The 14,373-nt window shown below is 47.0% G+C and overlaps 1 protein-coding gene across 1 annotated transcript in view; it reads left to right on the plus strand.

Moving 5' to 3' along the window:
• The window catches only part of INSC (INSC spindle orientation adaptor protein), a 118,700-nt gene that overhangs the window by 38,436 nt on the left and 65,891 nt on the right, over window positions 1-14,373 (plus strand). The gene's annotated exons all lie outside the window — the stretch shown is intronic.

Here is a 14,373-nt window from a genome sequence, read left to right on the forward strand (position 1 = left end):
TGTTGACCCCCAGCATTTTGAGGGAGCACTGGATGCCAGGCCAGTCGGGTTAGCTGGAGATGAGGAGCTGGTATGAGCAGCTGGGGGTCAAAGCATGGGTCTGCTGAGCTGGGAAAAATTGTTCCCTTTGGCATCTGAAGGGTCAGCCACAGTTACCTTTCCCCAGTGATGGGTTTTGATGAATGAAGGGGGCAATGTAAGAGACAGAAGCAGAGGCAGGGCAAGGAGGGGTAGGAGGGGACCCTTTTGCAGCTGGAAGTTCTGAGAGGGTCACTTCCCCCTCTGTTTGCATGGTCTCCGTGGTTTTCCTGCTCTGATAGCCCTTTCAATGCAAACTTGTCAGAGGTATGTGATGATGGGGCCAGTGGGCCAGCAGTTCTGTCCTGAATTTAAACAACATGCATCCAATTCTCTCCCAGAAAGAAATCAGGCAAGGGCTTGAAAATGACTGGACATGCCTTTGTCTTTAATGATTATAAGTTTTAAGAAGGTATCGATATGTCATGGAAGGGCAGTTTACCATAGTAGAGAGGATGTTGGCTGTGCATTTGAGGGTTGGAATGTCAGCTCAATTGTTGAAGACATCAAGGAGCATAACATAATCATAGCAAAGCTCTGGTCTCAGATTGCCTGGATTCTTATTTCTACTTCTCTACTGTGTATCCTTGGCCAAGTCACTTAACCTACCAAATCTCAGTTATGTGGACCTCGTGGGATTATTTTGAAGGTTAAGTGAGCAATTAAGATTGATTTAAGCCCTTAGCACAGAGCCCAGAACGTAATAAGCACTTGATCCTTGTTAGCTTTATTATCACTATTAGCAGTGAAGTCTTAGACAAGTCATGTAATGCTTCTAAGCCTCTTTCTACATCCATAAAATGGGGATGATGCTCTCCAACCATCAGTGTCTGTTAGGGGCTGAAGGAAAGAGTGCTTGGTACATGGAGGGTGCTCTATCATTGATAAGCTTCCCTGCTTGCTGGGTGAGTAGTTAATTCCCCCTGACTTTAGAAATAGTTTAGGGGCCCCATTGTTTCATACTGCAGTTTCTTGGTATGAGACTACACTCTTCCCTTCCCCTATTCCAACTCCACCCTGGATAATTCCAGCTTAAAAAAAAATCATCCTACCAGTACCCTGGTATGTCGAGATGATTGTGGTTACATCTGGCGTGTTTGGAATCTGCCAGACTGCAGAAAACCCAGATTTTAGGCTTTGGTCACCTTCTTCCAGATGTCCAGGAAAGCCGCCATCAGAGAACAAGGGGGTTACTCAGGGAGCAGGCATCTGCTTCTCTCTGGGGCTCTGGTGAGAATTGGGCGGGCTCCTGGGAGTCCCATTCACTGTCTGCCTTGCCCTCGCTGCTCCCCAGGCATGGGGGCAATCTTGACAGCATCAGGCTCAGATTCCAGCTCGTGATGGAGACTGAGAAAATCCAACCCCAGTCCTGGTCCCTGGCCCCTCAGGCTCCTTGGCCAGAGACCCTACGGTGTCCTGACTGTGGTGGTTTTCCACCATGAAGGGAATGTGACTTGTTGCCAGCCCATCTGCTTTGACCTCAATTTTCAATTCCCTTCCTCTGTGTGAGTAATCAGATCAGTCGTTTGGACTTGGAAAGGAAAGATTTCATGCGTAGGGAAATGGCAGCTCGAAGTTTATGGCTGAGGATGGTTGAACCACTGGGAGCTGCGGGGTTCAGGGCCAGCAGGCAGTCTCCACTACACAGCGGGAGCTGCCCTGTGTAGCCAGACTTTCTATGTTGGGGTCAGTCAGCAAATCCAATAGGAGAGGTGGAGCCCAGAGAGCCGAGAGCTAATGACAGAGAGTCAGGCAAGCTATGCAATTATGGGATGCTCAGTAGTAACGCAGTCCAAACCTTAATAAGCTGCAGTCCCTAGACTCCAAAATTGAGAAGAGCAACTCATTATGTGGCGGCACGGTGGCCGAGGCTGGGAGTGGACCGACTTGTGGCGGGGCCATGCTGGGTTCACCAGGCCTAGTCTCCTCCCTGGGAAAGCTTGGGGCGTCCTTGATGGACCTCTCTGTAGGGCCTGCCCGCCCCCATCTGCTGTGGCCTTGTGTACCACACTTGTCATCATGCCGTGCCCTAGAACCAAGCAAAATGAGAACTAGTTCTTCCCTGCTTGGGTTTTCTATCTCACCCAGACCAGACACCCAGGAGCCAGCCTTGCTCCTTTCCTTCCTTCACCCTCACATCCTCTCCTCTCCCTCCCAGACCAGCCACTTCCTCTCCTGTCTCACTGCCAAGTTCAGGCTTCCATCCTCTCTCTGCTTTATGCCCACCAAGCTCCTGGTAGGTCAGCCTTCTGTCTTGTAGTTAACCTCACTCTGGTCCAGTTTCTACTAACTCTGCACAATGACGTCACGGCCCTGCTCTACAGTGTTTTCAGTGGCTCCAGATTGTCTTTAAGATTAAGTCCAAATTCCTAATCAAGTCAGGGTCTTTGATCACTTTGCCTCTATCTTTCCCTTTAGGCCCTTCTCGGCCACTTGCACAGAGACCCCCCCCATGGTTGAGTCCAGTGAAACTCCTTGGCATATTTCTATTTTTATGCCTCTAGGCTTTTACATGTTTGTGCAGAGGTCTTTTTGCCCTTGTCATCCTGGCCAGCTCCTCTTTCTCTAAGAACCAGGGCAAATGTCATTTCCTTTGTGTACATATTCCCAGGCCAAGTAAGGCCTTCTGTCTCCTGTGGTCCTTGACCATCTTGCTCACTGCTTCTTGATGGCTCGTGATGGCCGGGTGGTGTTTAGTTGATAAGAGCAGAGACGCAGACTGGGTCTGAGTAATGGCTCTACCACTTAACTCACCATGTGACCTCTTCTGACAGAAGTCTCCTCGTCTGTAAATGGGAGCAGTAATAGTTTCTCTTTCAGATTGCGGGCGCGGGGGGTAGATTGAAAGAGATAATACACAGAGAGGGCTTACAACACTGCCCGGCTCATTGCGCGTTAGCTGCTATTGGAATTACCACTAGAGTGGATTCCTGGTGCTTTCTTGCCTGTTGGGGGTCTTAGCTGAGCTCTGTGAGTGCTGGAATCTTCTCCTGGTTAGTTTTGTCCTGAGCTCCTAGGACAGGCTGGTGAGCAGGTACACAGAAGGCACTGGGACATCAGGGCTCCAGGCGTGGCCCCAGCACACATTGGCTGTGCGGCTTGATGGGACAGGCAACTTCTGGCCACTGACCGTAGGGGCCCTTTTGGAGGGTGGCGCCTCATGTGGAGCCACAAGGTGAAGGATCTTTGGTCCTTAGAGTCTGCCTACAACTGGGATAGAGAACCTTAGTCAGAGCCTGAGGCTTGGGGGTGGAGCGAGGGTGTAGTGGAGGAAAGGGGTCCTAGAGGTGGGGACTGGAGGCTGAATCTATAGAGTCTTGCCCATAGTGTAGTACCAGCTCTTAGAAAACCCTCTAGTGGTGATTTATCTACTGTCAACTGCATTTTCTAGAACTATGCAGAGGTACCAGGATGCAACTGACACCTTCGATCTGTGAATTCTCCTAAATGTTCCACTTTGGCAAATGAAAAGACTCTCCTTAAAGGAAGGAGAACAGAATGGGAAAGACAAAGCTGAACCCTTTTCAGTCTACACGTCAGGTCCTGTGGGAGAGCTGTGAAGGTCGAGGGCAGGCTAACAGTGAACTTGTGTGTGTATGTGAATGCATTCATAATTTTTACCTGATAGTGCTAAACATGCCATTTGGACAGGGCATGGCCTTTCCTAAAGCCTGGAGTAGCACTTAAGCATGCAGGGTCTGGAGTGGGATGGGCCAGGTTGAGAGTCAAACTCTGCCCCTTATCAGCTGGAGGATGTCAGATAGTTCATTTTCCCTCTCCAAGCTTCAGTTTCTTTAACTGTAAACATAAGACAATAAGAATGCCCTCCTCGCAGGGTCATTATAAGAAACAAATAAGATAATACCCATGAAGCCATCCACATGAGAGGTGGCACCAAGCCTAGCCTCCATAAAGGTTGGCAATAATGATTTGGGGTTTTATCTTGCCCCTCACCCCAAGCCAGTGAGGCCGCACCACGGTACTGGTTATTGTTATACCCATTTGATTCCTAGTTCAGTTCCAGAAATATACACCGAGCATCCTCAGTGTACCAGGTCCAGTGCTAGGGTGCCATGTCGGGAGCTCGTGACAGACACAAGCCCTGCCCTTAGAGTCCAGTGGATAAAGCAGATGTGAATCCAGTGGTGAAACAGTCAAGGCCGGTGTCACAATGGGGGAAAGACGGGGTGCTATAGACATGCGGGACACGTGGGACATAAGCTCCCCTTGGAGCAACATACTTCAGCAGAGACAATTAGGCATGATTTCAGGGGTGTATGGGCATCGGCAAGGTGAAGAGGAGATGGGGAGGGAGGGGCCAGCCTGTGCAAAAGGCTGAGTGGGCTGGAAGTCACGACAGAGGCACTGAAAGAACTCTGCGTGACTGGAACAGAGGTTGGGAATGAGGGGGAAGGCAGGTCGGGACCACGACTCCAGGGAGGCAAGTGTCGTGTGCTCGGGCGGCAGCTATGAAGAGGCGGAGGTGGGAGGCGGCCCCAGGGGACGGTGTGTCATCAGGTGTTTTTGCTGTCAATACCGTCATCCCGGCTCTCCTACGTACGCTGGCAATGCCGAGACACACATGGAGCCTTTTAAGAGGTTAAAAATGAGTCATTCCTTACTTAATGAAAGGCCAGGGAATGTTAATTAGCACCCCCTTCTCCCTGGGGCACATCTAAAATGCCTGAGTTTGACAGAGTTAATAAGATGGGCTCTGAGTCATCAGAGAGTGGGCCGCTGTCAAATGAACATATCGGCTTATTGGATTGGAAACAGTTACCTGGGGCCAAATTCATGTTCCTTGGCTTTCTGAAACAACAACGCACTCCACTGGGGTCCTGGACAGACAGACAGACTGGGGGCTGGTGAGGACAGGGGCTTTGGAGTTAGCAGACCTGGAGGGACATCTAGGCTCTGCCATTGACCTCTCTGAGCCTCAGTTTTCCCTCCTCTGTAAAACAGGGATACTAAATAGTGTTTCTGTGAATTCAAGACAGAGATTGTCTGTGCAAGCACTTGATATGTGCTTGGCTCGTGCAAGGTACTCAACATTTTCTTTATAGCATGCTTGGAACTATGGTAGGTTTTTTTAAATTGATTTTTTAGAGTGGTCAGATCTCTTCCCTGCCTTCAGACCCTCTCATAGATTGATGGAAGGCCACAACCTGGAGAAATGGAGGGGGCCAAGTGACTATAGTGGCGTTACCCACACCCCCTTTGCAAATTGCTCCTAATTGTTAGCTTTGGGGTATATTGGTGGGCCCCATTTCCCCTAAGCCATACTCCTGGAAATATCTGAAATGTGCATTAACTCTCTCTTACCGTGTTATACCAGAGAGTTTAATGAACAGAGAATGCTATGGTACACATATATCAAAGTGGGTAGGGTAAATAGTGGAAGTGGGGATTTCTGGAAAACAATCTGAAAACCCTTTCCAGTGCTACAGGATGGGGCAGAGGGTCCTCCCCAGAGATGGCAGAGAACACAGAGATCACACAGGGAAAGAGACCAACCCCAGCATAATGGACGGGGCAAGAGACATTTTGCAGAGTCCACTGTAGGAGAGAAATCCTCCTTCCCGGTTCCAGCATTGCCCACATGGGTCAGTTGCAAGTTAGGATCAGGACTTCTGCGAGCTGCCCAATACCACATGGCATGAAGGCCCTCCGCTGGCAGTGTGAACTCAGAGCAGTTAGGGATGGAGAGTTGCAAAGCCCCGGTGCACGGAAAGGCCCGTGCCAGGGCAGCTCAGCGTGGGATTCTGGGTGGATCAGAAGCAGGGCAATGAAAACATTGGAAGGTTTGAACAAGATTAGAGAAGCAACATTTCCTCTAGCCCCAAGTGGCTGGGGCCTCACCAGGGCCTTAGCGAGGAGGGGTTAGAAGTTAATACCGTAACCACACTGTAAATTATTTATAGCTTGTTGCATAAATAATTGTGCTTAAATTAACTGTTTAGTAAACAGTTTACAATTCACTGCATAGCAAGGTTAAGTCACTCTAAATAAATCTATGTGTTGTTTTTACAAAGCCCTTAGTGAGAGAGGCTTCCAGGTTGGGTTGTAGAGAGGCTTAGGGGCTAGGCGACCCAGCTGACATCTGGTGACAAGATTCCTTGGATGCTCTGGAGGAATGCTCCTCTTTATTATGCAGGGGAAACCTGGAGTGCTCACGATGGCTCCCAAGGCCCCACGTGATCTAGCCTAGATCTGAGCTCCCATCCTTCTCTCATTCCCTTGCTCCAGCCATGTTGATCTCCATACCCTTTCTCAAACAAATCAGGCATACTCCCAAGGAGGGCGTTTGCACAGTCTGCCTCCTCTACCTGAACTGCTCAGTACCCATACCTCAACGCGGTCGATCCTCCCACCATCCAGAAGCTTTTGCCCAGGCCTCACTTTCTCAGCGAGCCCGACCATTCATTTAACATGGCGGTTACCTCCCTACCTCCCATAGGAACAATCTCATCCACACTTATTCTAACTAAGAGAGAAATGCTTTTAACATATTCTATCCTTTTTCATTCGTTATATTTATTATTATTATATTTATTGCCCCCTGCTCTAGGGGGAGAGGCAGGGACGATGTTTGTTTTGTTTACCAGTGTATCCCAAGCAGCTAGAACAGTTCCTGCACATAGTGGGCACTAAGGACTGAATGAACATTCAGGGTGGGATTTGTGTGAGTGTGTGGGCCGCACACCCCGCGTGGATGCTGGGAGTGCCTGGACGTTTCTGGAATGAAGTGCTGCGTGAGGACAGTCCGAAGAGAGAGGGGCTGGACTCCAAGCAAGAGATGGGCCCACTGGACTCAACATGCCTCAGACTGAACTCTTCTGAACTTGTTTCTCCTGTCTGTCCTGTGCTCAAGTGAAAAATTGGGCTCATCCTTGTCCCTTTTCATTCATCATCTGCGTGAATCAGTGTCCAGTATCCAAGATCAAGGACCATCTCGAATGATTGTCCTCCAACATCCCAGCTCTGGTTTCTCTTCCTGCTCACCTCATACTCGAAAGTCATTTTGGCTGAATATAGTCTTTGGCTCCCATTTTATTTCTCTGCGTATTTAAATAAGTCGCTCTACTTTTTTTCTAGTATCAAGTGTTGCTGTCACAAAAAAAAAAAAAAACTGATGATAGCATAATTTTTTGTCCCTTACAAGTAACATGCACTTATTTCTAAATGCACAAAATATTTCCTTTCTTTCTTTTTAAAAGTCCAATGCTCTTACTAGACTATGTCTTGTATGTTTGTTTTCATGCACAGAGTATGCCCTTTCGATATGTAGTTGGAACAATATTTTTTTTCCAGGAACATTTTCCCAGCTCATAGCTTTTCACATGCATTTTATTGCTGTGTTTTGGATTCCTCCCTAGGGAACACACACACACACACACACACACACACACACACACTCTCTCTCTCTCTCTCTCTCTCTCTCTTTTTAAGTAGGCTCCACACCCAGCATGCGGCCCAAGGCAGGGCTTGAACTCATGACCCTAAGATCAAGACCTGAGCTGAAATCAGGAGTTGGATGCCCAACTGACTGAGCCACCCAGGCGCTCCTCTCAGGAACTCTTATTGTATGTATGTTCGATCTTTTTTGCCCATCCTTAATCTTTGTCACTTTCTTGCAAATCTGTTTTTATCTCTTTCTTCGTTTTTTAAAAATTTAAAACATTTTTTCCTTTTTGTGTTTGATTTTAAGGCATTATGCCACATTTTCTTCTTGTTTAATCTTGCTTCAAAGATAACATTTCCTGTTTATGTCTACTACTTTTCTTACTTAAGATATCTCCTTTCTGAGGTTTTGTGCTTCTCTTTCACATCTTACATCATTTTTTTAAAATTTTAAGTTCATTTTGAACTAGTACATTGCGTTTCCTCCCGTTTTGTGAGACCATTTTCCTGGTATTCTCTCATTGGAGGGATATTATTTCGTTATTTATTCTCTTTTTAAAATGATTATGCATGGGATGAGACTTCAGTAATTTTTGTGTTGCTTCTTTTTACGTGAAATTAGTTTTCATGAACTTTTAGAGGGAGGCGGGGCTCAGGAAAGCTGTTCTAATTTGATACAGCTCCGTCTTTTTTTTGTGTAAATTTCAAAGTTGGGTGATCTGCTGTCTGAGAGCTCCAACTTTGCTTCCACCCCTTCCATGGATCTCTCACCTTTGCCTCTGAGGTCCCGGTCCTGCTCAATTCTGATTTTGCTCCCAGAAGTTTCTTCTCCATGTGGCACTTTGTTAGAGAAGAGATTCCTGCTGGGTCTGCTTTGAGAATCCTTGGCAGGTGCCTTGCAGTCACCTGATATTGGAGAGGAAAATCCCCTTCTAGTTTCAGTGACTATTCTAGAATGGTCATGCTGTACTTTCCAATAAATACCCAGTGACTACGGGGGGTTCTCCTCTCTCATATTCATCAGACACCACCTCATTCGTTCATTCTTCCTCTCGGACAGATGATGCCGAGCAGGTCTTATATCTGTGAGTGGTTGATCCCCACCTGCTTGTATTTTGAGGTTTGTGGGGCTATTTTATCATCTAGTTTTGTTGTAAATTTTATCCACAGGGTTTTGGTTTTGTTATCTTTGTTGTTCTGTCAGCGTTTCATGTGGGGATTTAGAGAGATTTAAAAACTGCTGTCATGACAGCCATCTTCCCAGAATTTTCCTTATTTCTCTACTTTGAAGTAATTAAATTCTGATGCTACAGCTCCTTTAGCTGAAACTTCTCTAATAAGAGCTAACATGTATAATACTTCCTGTCAGGCATTTTTCTAAGCAAGTATATATACATATTTGCATATATGCATATGTATGTATATATTCACTTCACTTAATAATCACGAAAAGCCTAGGGGCCGGGTATTATTGTCATTTCTACCAATGAGGAAACTGAAGCACAGAGAGATTAAGTAACTTGCCCAAAGTTATGCAGGTAGCAAGTGGCAGATGGGGGATTTAATCCAGGCAATCCAGCCCCCGAGTTCACGCTCTGATGGGAACAGTGATACCCACAGAAGCCACATGATATCTAGAAGACCCAGTGGCATGCCTGGCTCTGATGGTGGCACAATGGTGCCTAGAAGACACAGCAGTAAGAGAAGAGGTGGTGACTGTGAGCAGCTTGAGATATTTAGTGGAGTCAGACAGCATGACAGCCCCCGGAAGAAAAGGTAGCTATGCTGGGTGGGCCTGGCAGGACCTGACAGCCTCGGAAAACGCTAGTGTAGGGGAGCTAAAGGAAGAAAAGATGACGGATTTGGGGGGGAATCAATAGTTGACCTTTGAACAAAATGGGTTAGGGCACCCACCTGTCACACGGTTGAAAATCCACATGTCACCTTTGACTCCTCCAAAACTTAACTACTAATAACTTACTATTGACCAGAAGCCTTACTGATACCATAAAGTCGACTAACACATCATTTGTATGTTACATATAGCCTATAGTGTATTCTTACAATAAAGTAAACTAGAGAAAAGAAAGCATTCCTAAGAAAATCATAAAGAAGAGAAAATATGTTTACAGTACTGCGCTATAAAAAATCCACATATAAGTGGACCTGTGCAGTCCAAACCTGGGTTGTTCAAGGGTCAATGTATATAAGATGAACTCTGGGGACTCCAGGAAATGCTTGAGATGTGTGGCACATGGTGCTGCGATGAGAATGCTGTTGGGTTACATTTACTTATATCTGTCTCTCCTCTTAGGTGATGTGAGTGTCCTCAGGTCAGGGACCAGCACAAAGCCTGGCACATGCTCAGTCAACATCAGTAGTGCTTCAATGAATCAGGTCAAGCAGGGATGGTCTGACAGGCACTGCTTAATGTTTTAAGCCTTATTGAACTGGGGGAGGGTATTTTGTGTTTGTTACTGGTGTCCTATGGGGACAGGCACTTCCCGTGGGAGCTAAGATCTCCCTTTAGCCACTCCCCGCCAGGGCTTGAGTATCTATATCCACACCTTACCATTTGCCTGGAAGTTCTGAGAATTGGGGCAGTGGTTGCTAGGGGCCCAAGCTTTATGCAACCAGAGAGCTGCTTAGTGGAACATAGGAATGTTTGTAAAATGACTTGTACAAAGGGTTTCTCTGGTTTTCCTGACGCCTGCTCACGTATTTCTATTTAATACAGAAGTTTTTATTATGGTGTCTTTTGTAGAATGTAGTTACTTACCCAACTCTTAAACTTGTACCACTTTGCAGGGAACTCACCTAGACTTTGTCTGACACACCAGCCAAAGATAGAATCCACATCTCCTGAAATGTAGTTCAGAATAGGGGATTGCTGAGTTCAGGGGCTTCCTATGCGTCAGGCCAGAGCACTCATGCTCATCTTGTAACACCCCTACAAGCCCAGAAAGTATTTCCAGCTGGTGTGGCAAGGCTTACAATCCATGTTTCCCAGGCAATTTCTGGTTTACTTGATCGCTTAAATATTTACTGATCCCTACCATGTGTCAGGCCTTGTGCTGAGCGCTGGTGATGCTGAGGGAGGTCAGTGCCTGCCTTTGAGGATGTCTCAAAGTTGGTGGAAGAGAGAGACAGGTGGAGAGACTGTAGAGTGTGGTCAGTAGGTAGACAGTCTTTGGAATCAGGTTGCCTGCAGGGAGTTCTGGCTCTCTTAAGTCATATAAGTCTCTGTACCTCTGTATTTTCATCTGTAAAATGGAGACAAGGAAAATGTGCACTTAATCAGGATAATAAAATAATACAAGATAATTATACAACGCTTGGGGTACTATAAGGGTCCAATAAATATTAATTACTACTACTGGTGTTTTTTTGTCCACTTCCCCTTTTCCTCTGCTTTCAGAACTGCTTTTCATCCAATTCTCCATTTTTTAAAATCAAAACACAATTATATTATAATTTCAATGGTTTAGTTGTAATTTGGGCAGCTTGGGTGCAAAGCATACTGGGTAAAATCAGATTTGGTGGGGAGTGTATACATGCCTTGAGCAGCCAACCCATTACTCCTCCACCTGCTGGTGGGTCAGAACCTCCTGATGTCCTCCCAGCCCTATTGGAGTTGGCCCTGGACCTAAGGGGGATGTACCGGCTTGATGGGGCCTGAGGCCTAGTCACTGAATGGGGTTAAGAGGAGGCAGGGATGTATGGGCTTACTAATCTGCTCTGTTTATTCTTCTTAGCATGTTTGTTTGCTCCTTGGGGGAGAAAGAGGAGGTATCTGTTTAAACAATCTCTAGAAATAGAGGCTATTTTAAGCTCATTCTTAAAGAAAACCAGATTCTACTTTTCCCGAAGGCACCCCTGTCTGTCCTCGCCTCTGTGGCCGTCACCCTGGAAGGCGGCTCCTGCCACCAGGCAGCCAAGAGTGGGTTTGGCCTGAAAGCAGAGATTGCATCTCTGGGGCCTGGGATCTTGGTCCGCCCTGTACCTCAGAGCGGTAGGCAGAGCCAGTGGCTCACAGCTTCCCTTCTTCCTCCTGTTGCTCATAAGCAGCCGCAGACCTCTTTGCTTCTTTCTGTCTACCTGTGTTAAGGCTGTCTCATTTTGCTCTCTGCTCCTCAATGTCTTTTTTTTTTTTTTTTTTGAAGGGATGTTAGAGTGGGAAGCAGTAAAGCAAAGAGGTTAAGAGTAGACTCTGGAGTGAGAGACACCAAAGTTGCAATGTCAGTGCTACTACTTTCTACCTGGGTGATTTTACCTCTCTTATCCTGGTTTCCTCATCTGTAAAATGGGGATAATAATACCGCTAACGCAGACACTTGTCTTGAGGAGTAAATGAAAAAAAATTCATGTAAAGCACTTAGCACAGGGCTCAACATGTGGCATGTGCTCAAAAACTTCTGGCTATTATGATAGTAATTACTGTAGGTGCTGAAGGGTTCCATGGGGCAAGGGCAGCAACGAGCACTAATATTTTTGAGCATTTCTTTATGCCATGCAATGTCCCAAGTCCTTCACATTCACCATTTACTGTAATTCTTTCATCTACCTGGTTAGGAAGGTTCTGTTATGTACGGGTAAAGAAATTGAGGCTCAGAAAGGTTAAGAACCTTACTGAAGAGACTAACATGTTAAGAAGGTCAGGATACTGGTTATCCTGGTTGGGGAGTGACCAGAAGGGGGCGCAAGGGAGACAACGGGATGCTGGTAATGGTTCTTATATGGTTCCTGGGTGCATGAGTGTGTCGACCTTCTGAAAATTCATCAAACTCTAGCTTGATATTATAATTTGTTCACCTTTATGTGCATATGTTATTTCAATAAAAATTTCAGAAAAAGGAAAAAAAAGCAGCAGTAGCCTGCCTTCGGCCACACAGATTATAAGTAGCAGAGCCAGCTCTTAATGCCCCCACATGCTAACGTATAAGCCTTGTTGGCCTGGGCCTGTGGAAGCTTTCTGTATGCTCAGGGCCCAGGGCCCTTACGCGGTAGGCCGTTCCATCCCCAGGGATCTCTGGTTCAAAGCCTGTTCAGGCAACTAAGGAGGGAGCAGGATCATCAGGAGGCATCTGAGGGCCTGGCTGCCCAAGGGAGCCTCCTTGGTGCAGATCCAGGAGGCCTTCCTGGGATCAGCCATTGGTGGGCTCCAGGGAAGATCATGGGGCCAACTGGAAGACAAAGCCAACTAGGCTCGCCATGTTCCTTTTCCCTGAGAGAACAACTTTCATCCCCTAGCCCAACCGGGGACCCCCTTTCCTTCCACTTCCAGGTTCTTTGAGGAAGCCTCCACTCCTGGCTTCTTAGCTAGGTTCCTCCTACCTGTCCACTGGAGCTTGGATGGATTGCTTCAGTGGACAGCCCAGTGGAGCGTGGTACCTTGTCCAGGTCTTCCTCCCATGAGGCTCATGACGCAAAGCCAGAGAGACAGCCAGTTTCAGCCTGGGCTTCTGTTTGGGAAAGAAGCAATGGGAATGCAGTTCTTCCTGGGGGGATGGAGTAAGAAACCCTCAGGCCTGTCAGCTGGATTCTGCCTTTCTCCCCAGAGCCTCATTTCTTTAAAGAAACTTTCAAATTTTAAAATAGTTTTAGATTTACAGAATGTTGTGAAGAAAGTGCACACCGTTCCTCTATGCCCCCCCCCCCCCCAGGTACCTTGATCGTTAGCATCTCCCGTGAGCACGGTACATTTGCTACAACTGAGGGACCGTCACTGGTCTGTTACTATTAACTAAACTCCAGACTTTATCGGGCTTTCACCAGTTTTCCATGAAACTTCTGTTCTGTTTCAGGACTCCATCCAGGAGATCCTGTTAGAGTTAGTCATCACGTCTCCTTTGTCTCCCTTGGCCTCTGACAATTTCCCAGTGTTACCTTCTTGTGATGACGCTGGTGGTTTTGAGGAGTACTGATTAGGTATTTTGTAGAATGTGCCTCAGCCGGTCCCTGAGGCCTTTCTCATGATGAGACTAAGGTTATGTGTTTGGGAGAAGAAAGCCCTTCTCATCACATCCCATCAGAAGTACTCATTGTCAACACGGCTGATGATCAGTCAGGATCCTCTCGATCATTTGAGTAGGACGGGGTTATGTCGGGTTCCTCCACTGCAAAGTTACTTCTTTCTCCATCCTCTTTCTATACTTTTTACTTTGGGATTGAGTCATTAAATGCAGCCCACGCTCAAGGCCCACCCCAGCTGTTCTGAGTCATCGAGTCTATCTGATGCAAGGCTCATAAGTACACACAATCATCTGACAATTTGCGCAGGTAGAAGAGACGCGCAAGCTCCAAGCCAGGCTTCCAGACGCCGCATGCAGCTAATATAGACAGACACCTAAATGAGTTCAGATCCACAAACACAGACACGCACAGGCCCAAATAACGCAGATACTAGAGAGATCAATAGTTTTGTCATTCCATTTCTCTTACCGGCCAAGCGATAAATCAACTAGGATTTTAATTAACACAGCTTCTGAAATCCCACTTTCTTTCTAGTTCTTAAAGATCTTAAAGGACAAGAATGCAGTATGCCTCTGTGTGAGCTGGGGGTGGTGGGGGTGACAAAATGGTGAGTCCGGTATCTAATCAGGCCACCCGGGAAGGACCCAGGCCAGGGGCAGTTTGGTGGCACTGATTCCCTTTTGCCCCTTTCATGGCTTTTCCATGGCCCTTTCCATTCTAGGCCTGAGGAAGGGGGTGGGAGTGGGTCCCACCCAAGGGGTCCAGAGCTCTTCCCCGCTCAGCACCGCAGGCTTCCTCTGTTTGCCAAGTGCTGGTTCCCAGGCTCCATGATTTAGCAGCCTTGCAAGCCCTGTTTTTGGGAGGAGGGAACAGCTGAAGCCCAGGCCACCACACCAAGAGAGAGCAATGTAACATGCATCT

This window comes from Ursus arctos, unplaced genomic scaffold (genome assembly GCF_023065955.2).
Source record: "Ursus arctos isolate Adak ecotype North America unplaced genomic scaffold, UrsArc2.0 scaffold_23, whole genome shotgun sequence".
In the NCBI taxonomy this organism is placed as follows: Eukaryota; Metazoa; Chordata; class Mammalia; order Carnivora; family Ursidae; genus Ursus; species Ursus arctos.